We start from the raw sequence: 8,292 nt of genomic DNA, 5'->3' as shown, positions 1-8,292 counted from the left end.
AAACATCTAAGCTAGTCTGGGACTGGCTCTCCAAGGTCAACGAAGGCGTCTCAACCCAGAGAGATCAGAGAATCTGTGTCCTTCGCAACCTCTTCAACCGCTTCAACAGAAATGACAATGAGAATGTCCAGCTCACGTTTGATCGACTCACTGACATCACAAATGTGCTTCAAGCCCTCGGCGCCACTAAGATCACCAAGCATGAAGTCGTCAAGACACTCCTGAGATCACTTGACAGCTCATTTGACACCCTAGCCCTGATGATTCAAGAACATCCTGACTTCAAGACACTCGATCCTTCTGACATACTTGAGAGGCTCAACACACACGAGTTTCAGCTTTCTGAGAAAAGAGACATCTATGGTCCCAACTATGAGCGAATTCGTGCCTTGAAGGCAAAAGTTGTCTCCTCATCTGAAGAAGAATCTGACAGCAGTTCTGATGATCCTGAAGACAGTGGAAAGGAGCTTGCTATGCTTGTGAAGAAGTTCCAAAAATTCACCAAGAAGAAAGGCTTCAGAAAGTGTAACGCCCTCGATGCGGCTATATCTCCCACGTGTCGAAGCACGACTTAGAGGCATAACCGCATTGAAAGCAATGTCACAAGTGAGGTAATCTTCACACAACCCATGTAATACATAAGGGAAAAGATACATAGTTGGCTTACAATCGCCACTTCACACAATTACATGAATAAAGAATTACATCATCCAGATACAATCAAGGTCCGACTACGGAACCAAAAATAAAAGAAGAACCCCAAATGCGACAAAGGTCCCCGATCGACCCCAACTGGGCTCCACTACTGATCAACTAGAACGAAAACAACACAAAGGACAAGATCTTCATCGAGCTCCTCCCGAGCTTGGTTGCGTCATCTACACGGTCTCAACGGCACCTGCAAACTGGTTTTGGAAGTATCTATGAGTCACAGGGACTCAACAATCTCGCACCCTCGCGATCAAGACTATTTAAGCTTATAGGTAGGGTAAAAGGTATGAGGTGGAGCTGCAGCAAGCGACTAGCATATATGGTGGCTAACATACGCAAATGAGAGCGAGAAGAGAAGGCAAAACACGGTCGATAAAATATGATCAAGAAGTGATCCTAAAACAACCTACGCCAAGCATAACTCCAACACCGTGTTCACTTCCCAGACTCCATCGGAAAGAGACCATCACGGTTACACACGCGGTTGATGCATTTTAATTAAGGTCAACTTTAGGTTTTCTACAACCGGACATTAACAAATTCCCATCTGCCCATAACCGCGGGCACGGCTTTCGAAAGTTCAAATCCCTGCAGGGGTGTCCCAACTTAGCCCATCACAAGCTCTCACGGTCAACGAAGGAATAGACCTCCTCCCGAGACATTCCGATCAGACTCGGTATCCCGGTTCTACAAGACATCCTCGACAATGATAAAACAAGTCCAGCAAAGCCGCCCGATGCGCTGACATCCTGATGGGAGCTGCACATATCTCGTTCTCAGGGCAACACCGGATGAGACATCCTATGAGTAAACCGAGCCCTCAAGTTTCCCAGAGGTGGCCCCGCAGTCTACTCAGTTCGGACCAACACTTAGACAAGCACTGGCCCGGGGGGGTTTAAAAATAAAGATGACCCTTGGGCTGGCCTAACCCAAGGGAAAAAGAGGCTAGGTGGCGAATGGTAAAACCAAGGTAGGGCCTTGCTGGAGGAGTTTTATTCAAAGCGAACTGTCAAGGGGTTCCCATTATAACCCAACCGCGTAAGGAACGCAAAATCCGGGAACATAACACCAATATGATGGAAACTAGGGCGGCAAGAGTGGAACAAAACACCAGGCATAAGGCCGAGCCTTCCACCCTTTACCAAGTATATAGATGCATTAATTAAATAAGATATATTGTGATATACCAACAAGTAAACATGTTCCAACAAGGAACAACATCTCCATGTTCCAACAAGGAACAAATTTCAATCTCCACATGCAACTAACAACACTATTAGAGGGGCTGAGCAAAGCGGTAACATAGCCAAACAACGGTTTGTTAGGACAAGGTGGGTTAGAGGCTTGGTTCAACAATATGGGAGGCATGATAAGCAAGTGTTAGGTATCGCAGCGTAGGCATAGCAAAAGAGCGAGCAACTAGCAAGCAAAGATAGAAGTGATTTCGAGGGTATGATCATCTTGCCTGAAATCCCGCAAGGAAGAAGAACGAGTCCATGAAGAAGACAAACGGAAGTAGTCGAACGGGTCCTCACAAATGCGACGTTAACGGAACCAACCCGAAGAAGCAACACCGGAAAGAAGCAAACAATCATGGTAAACAACCATCACATAATCATGGCATGATGCACAATCAAGTATGATGCATGTCCGGTTTAATGAAGCATGGCATGGCAAAGTGCACAAACAATCCTACAAATTAAGTGGAACTCAATATGCAACTCCGTTGCATATTGACGAAACACCACATTCAAGTTATTTAGTTCTCTCTCGTTTAGGTACTCAACAATATTAAATGTTGGTTAACATGGCAAGAGGTGAAGCATAACAAGACTAAACCACCTAAACAATTTTAAATGGGGCCGGATATAATAAACAACAAACCCGGTAAATCCCCCTATGCATTTATCAACTTGGTACAACAACAATTTTAAACATTTAAATGTTATTATCATGATGCGCATGACATGAGCAAGTTTTATGCAATATTTATGAAAATGTTGGCACGAAAGATATGAGGCATTTGTCATCGTGGCAGAAACGAAAGGTGTGCCACGACAACAAATCCGGAAGTGATGCCACGGCAATATATCGGTTCCGATAGCTCATAGAGATACCGGTGCAAAAGGAAGTGGCGGGAGCGAGCAAAAGAAGGTGGGGCGCTCCCGGATACCGGGTGTCCCATGTGTCAGCGGCATGGCAACCAAGGGTCGTGCACGTAACAAACGGGCACGCTACAAACACGGGGTTCATCTTGTATCACAAAACATGCATTCGGTCCATGGACGGTCGTGTCGAGGTTATACCTTACAAGGGAGCATTATCAGAGCGGTTCGAGTTCGTAGAGGAAGTAGTCGTTCACGGCCGTCGTGGTACATGTTCGGGAAGCGGTAGAGGTACGTGTCTTCGACAACGGTCGTCGTACACATTCCGAGGTCGTCCTTAGAGGTTCTCGCGATTCCGGCGACGGTAGTGGAAGTAGATGTTCACGGCGATGGCGGTAGAAGTAGTTGTCCTATCGTTCATCGGCGATCATCGGGACGGTAGTGGTACAAGGTCGTCGTGGGAAGTAGTCGTACTCGCAAACTTGTTGGATCCACGGCGATGGTAGTGGAACTTCACGAATCCGTGGTCTCCGGGTGTAATGGTACTTGAAGAAACCCGAAACGTCCTTGATCATCCAAAATGGCACAAATGAGATGTACATCCATGGAGTCTTCCGACTTGGGCTCCGGGTACAGGATTTGACGAGCTCGGGGAGACGCCGGAGAAAGAAAACAGTGGAGCATCAATAGACACGAAGGCCACAGACATGACTTGGGGCTCCCCGAACCCATGGAAACGGCTGACAGCAGGAGACTGCTAGTGGAGGCAGGGCCACGCCGAGGTCGAAGGTGGCCGAGCGAGGTCGACGGAGGTCATCCGCTGTCGTACGAAGCAGGAGTAGCATGGCACAGCAGCGCACTCTAAGCTGCAGGCCAGCATGAGGGCATCCATGGCCGGCGGCCATGCAGGTCGCACGAGGCAAGGCGGGCGAGCAAAAGAGCGGCGAAGTGCCATGACTGAGGGAGTAGAAGGGAAGGATTGGGGTGCTGGGGGGAGTAGCAAGACGCGCCATGGTGGTGGCTGCGAGCTCCTGCGCAGGGGGAAGGAGAGGGCAGCCTGGTGGTGGTGCTGGAGGAACACGGCGCCGGCTTCGGGGAGCTCCTTCGGGCGCGGCTGGAGGACGGAGATACCAGAGACGCATCCAGGGAGGCGGGTGCTGCACGGAGGCTCGACGAGGGCCGGATCGATGCTCGGGGACGGGCGCGTCCATGGGCGGCGTCCTGCTGGTGGTCGGCAGCGCGGCGCCATGGCCGAGGCCGAGGTCAGGGCCGCAGGAATCGGGCGTCGCCCTTGGAGGCGCTGGATCGATCAGGCACGGGAGCGAGAGGTTGGGGTATCGAGCAGTGAGATGGGGATCGGGCCAGCGGCGGCGGAAGGGAACGAGGAGGGGCTCGCTTGGTTTACGGGGGCGTGACTAGGCCTTGGGCCACTGGTGGGACGAGGCTGCTAGAGGCCCAACTGGCCGACTGGGCTGCACTGGGGTTCTCCTCTCTCCCTCATTCTCTCGTACCAGAGAAAGAAAGAAAAAAAGGGAAAGAAAGAAAGGAAAGGAAAATAAAAAGGGAAGAGAAGGGACTTAGGCAAAGGGGTATTTTTTTTAGACTCGCAAAACTGAGCTCGATCTAGGAAAATGAAAGTGGCATGATTGAAAGATTTAAATTCAAATACATTTGAATTTAATTCAAATGGTTTGAATAAACTCAAGGTTTTTTTAAGAGTCCAAAAATGTTGAGAAAACAGGAAGAGTCTCGATAAAAGGGAAAAGAATTGTTGGCAAAGTTTGGAGGTGAAACTTGAAGCAGAAGACACTTGAGAGTTTAAATTGCAAGTGTGTTTGCGGTTAATTCCAAACTAATGGAATATTTATAGTAGGTCCCTAAATACTGGGATGATATGTTATAAAGAGAACTCACAATGTGAATTCCCTCGGTTTAAATGGATCGAAGATCCATACGGTTTATTTAGTTGAGTTGCAAAAGATTTATGAGATGATGGCATGATGACATGGTGCAATGCACATGATGCAACGAACCAAACAAAACACACGACAAAACCCGGAAACCCTGGAAGGCATCTGAAGCTCCGGACTTGGGGCGTCACAACACTCCACCACTACGAGAGGATCTCGTCCCGAGATCTAGAATGGCACCGGAGGGAAAACGGAGGAGAAAGAGAAGAGGTAAAACTAAGTTGCTCCTTTGACAAACGAGTGAGACCAAAGAACCTTGAAAAAGGTTAAAACATTTCAAGGAAAGAATACAACGGAGATAAATGAAGTTGAAAACACTCTGTTAGCAAAGAGGAACAAGGAAGAATAACTTTGGGCAGTACTCCGGTTGAGAAGGTTTGCAAGGCTTGATAAGGCGAAAAGAACTTGAACAAAAAGGACAGAACACTCCTGTTGAATGGATAAGCACGAAAAGAACACAATCCAAAATGATGAGAGAAAAGAGCAACATGACAATGGCTCCGGAACAAAAGAATAGAAGATAGATAATTGAAATAAAAGAATGGAGACGAAAATGCCATCTTATGCCCCAAAAGAGCTTGAGAAGGCATCCTTAGGAGAAGGGTCGAATGGAGTTGTTGGAACACCAACAACGAAAAGATGAGCTTGATATGGTCTTAAGGAATACATCTCAAATTATGAGGTGGCAACCTGCCACTCACGGGAAAAGAATTGGATTGGTATGAACAAGGAGACGAGAAAGCTTATTTCACCGGAAGGATGAAAGAAGAACTTGGGTCATTTATAAGCACCATAATAGCAACAAACCTTAGAGAAGGCTTTAGGTGAAATAGAACCCAAGATAACTCCAATGACGAGATTGATGGATTTAAAATACCTCATTCATGACAACATGTGAATCATGAAACATGAATTCAAATTATCAAGAATGACATAATACCACCTCCAATGATACGGAAGAAAGAATTGCACTCCGGATTACAATATGAAGAAAGCTTGAGCTTCTTAGAAAAATCTCGATGAAAAACTTGGAGAAGAAATAACATCCTTTATGAACCATCATGTAGAACCTTCATGAAGAACTTTGGTAAAACAAAAGAATAACAAAAATAAAGAGAAGTTCGAAACACAAGGTGAAACCTTGTAATGATTTAGATGGACTTCGTGATGAGATAAAGCGGAAAACTAGAACTCCGGAAAAATAAAGATGAAACAAATGAAGACGAGAATTTGATGAGCCTCCGGAATAGGAAATTGAGTTCACTCGATGAAACAAGAATGAGAATTACATTATGATTATCATTCACCAATTAAATTGGTGACGATCAACGTATTTGGCATACTACTCATTCTCGTAAAAAGGATTAATATAGATATAGCGCAAACTTGAGGAAGGTCTTCAACGAACCACCGGTAGAATTGAAACAACGAATGAATTGATAAGGAAGAGAAAACTTGAACGAACCACCGTAAGAATTAAAAAATGAACAAAGAGAAGATAAAGAAACACTGGGAGGAATTAGCAAATGAACGAAAATACTTGCTAGGATTTAGATACATGAGATTGAAGAGATCACGAACTGATTAGAGATCACTTGAACGATGTACCTGCAAGATTGGAGAATGATATATTTTGCTGAGAATGAATAAACCTTCCGAAATGATGGCCTTCGGAGGCACAAGCTGAAAAGACTCCTGAATTGCTCCAGATGGATGAAAAGAATATCTCACAATCGAAAACAATTATGAGAGGATGGCAACAAGCTAGAATCACGAATCTTGAAGAGAATGGAGCAAGATTTAAGGGAAACTCTTCTTTTGGTCTTCAAATGCAGAGAATGACGATGAGAAACACCACCAAGAAATGCTGAGATACTCCGGGATGACGAATAGAAAGGTTGAACCAACGGTTAAAATAATTTGATAGATCTTGGAGAAATACATATGACTCCTGATAATTCATTCTTATGTCAAACTTTGAGATGAATTTGAAAAGCTCCGGGAGAATAAGAAGAGTCAAGTAAGATCCTGGAAAAAAACCTGTGGGTTAGGGCCCACTCAAAGATACACCATTGAAAACATTACTTGAAAAGAGAGATTGCACCGGTTGAATTAAAAGACTAGAATGAGATAACAATCTCGAAAGAGCTTGAAAGGATTACGAAAGCAGAATGGAAACACGAATCTTGTGAGATTTCTTGAGCACTCTGGAACAATTGAATAGCGAGAAGTGGATGATTAAGAGGTTCACCGGCATGAGAAAGCATTGAAATGAGGAAGGGTATGATCAACAAAGCTTGACTTGAAACCACCGAAGAAGAGAATGAGTGACGAATTTGAAGCTCTGTTAGAATCTTCATGAGAATCACCGGGTAAGAACATGAAGGAAAAGAATGGAGAGACTTCACATGAATAAAAAGATACTTGATTAAGAAATCTGAGTCCTTGAAGAAACAAGGGTGGGAGGGTGGGAAAACAAAGACAACTTGGAACGGATGAAGCAAACGCCATTGAGAAGAACTGATAATTGATCTTGGAAATGTTGAAGTGATCGGATCCACTTGAAGAGAAACATGCCGGTAGAGAAGGAATTTAGATGACAATCTCGATGATCAAGAAGTCTTTGTATTCAATATGAGAACACCGCTTGGAAAAGGTACGGAATCAACATTTGACTTCAAAGCAACTCAAATACCACAACTCAAAACAAAAACAAAGGGTTGGCTTGCAGAATAAGCCGGAACAAACATATGATAGAGATTTCGTCCGAAGTTTTCGTGGTGGGGCCTACACGGGCTTGATCGTACAGCACCATCATGTACAAGGCAGTGCACATGACATACGAAGCGTCCCCGAGTCGGCATAGCCAAGGACTCTTTAAGACACAACAAGACCACTATAAAACCGACCGTGAATAGGCGGAACACTAGACGTCGAACCCCAATTTCATATCATACATCTGTCGGAAAGATATCCTAAGAGCTACTTGAATTCCCACTTATAAACTCCTGAAATTTTCCGGTTATGCAATCGGGTGTTGGGGATACAGGGGAAGCATAATATCTCACCCAAAACTAGCAAATCCTACATCCAGTTGTATCCATCCTTCAACACATAACCAAGAAACCTTCGGAAATCATCTACCTCAACCTTCGAAAAGCATCCGTTATACAAGTTATGGCGATACTCCCAAACTCCCACCCCAGTACTGGGTGGCATCGAGGTTATCTCACCAACGAACTGCATAAAAGAGATTTTCGATGTCGGCGTACTAAACTCAGGTATTCCAGAATTGCAACGATAAAATTGTGACGACAACACCTCGGAGCTCAACTCCCCGGGACACTGCCACAAAACCCCTGACAGGAGGCACCAAGACAATGTTCTCGTCACAAAACCATCGGAATGATTCCAAGATATCCGCGTGATCTAAATTTTTTTTAGTGAAATTTGAGAAGAGAAGAGTCAAAACTCTACGTCAGGATGCCTTACCAGAGCGATGAGGA

The sequence above is a fragment of the Triticum aestivum genome, chromosome 6A (genome assembly GCF_018294505.1).
Source record: "Triticum aestivum cultivar Chinese Spring chromosome 6A, IWGSC CS RefSeq v2.1, whole genome shotgun sequence".
Taxonomy (NCBI): domain Eukaryota; kingdom Viridiplantae; phylum Streptophyta; class Magnoliopsida; order Poales; family Poaceae; genus Triticum; species Triticum aestivum.
The sequence above is the reverse complement of the archived record's forward strand: the minus strand, read 5'-3'. Positions refer to the sequence as shown.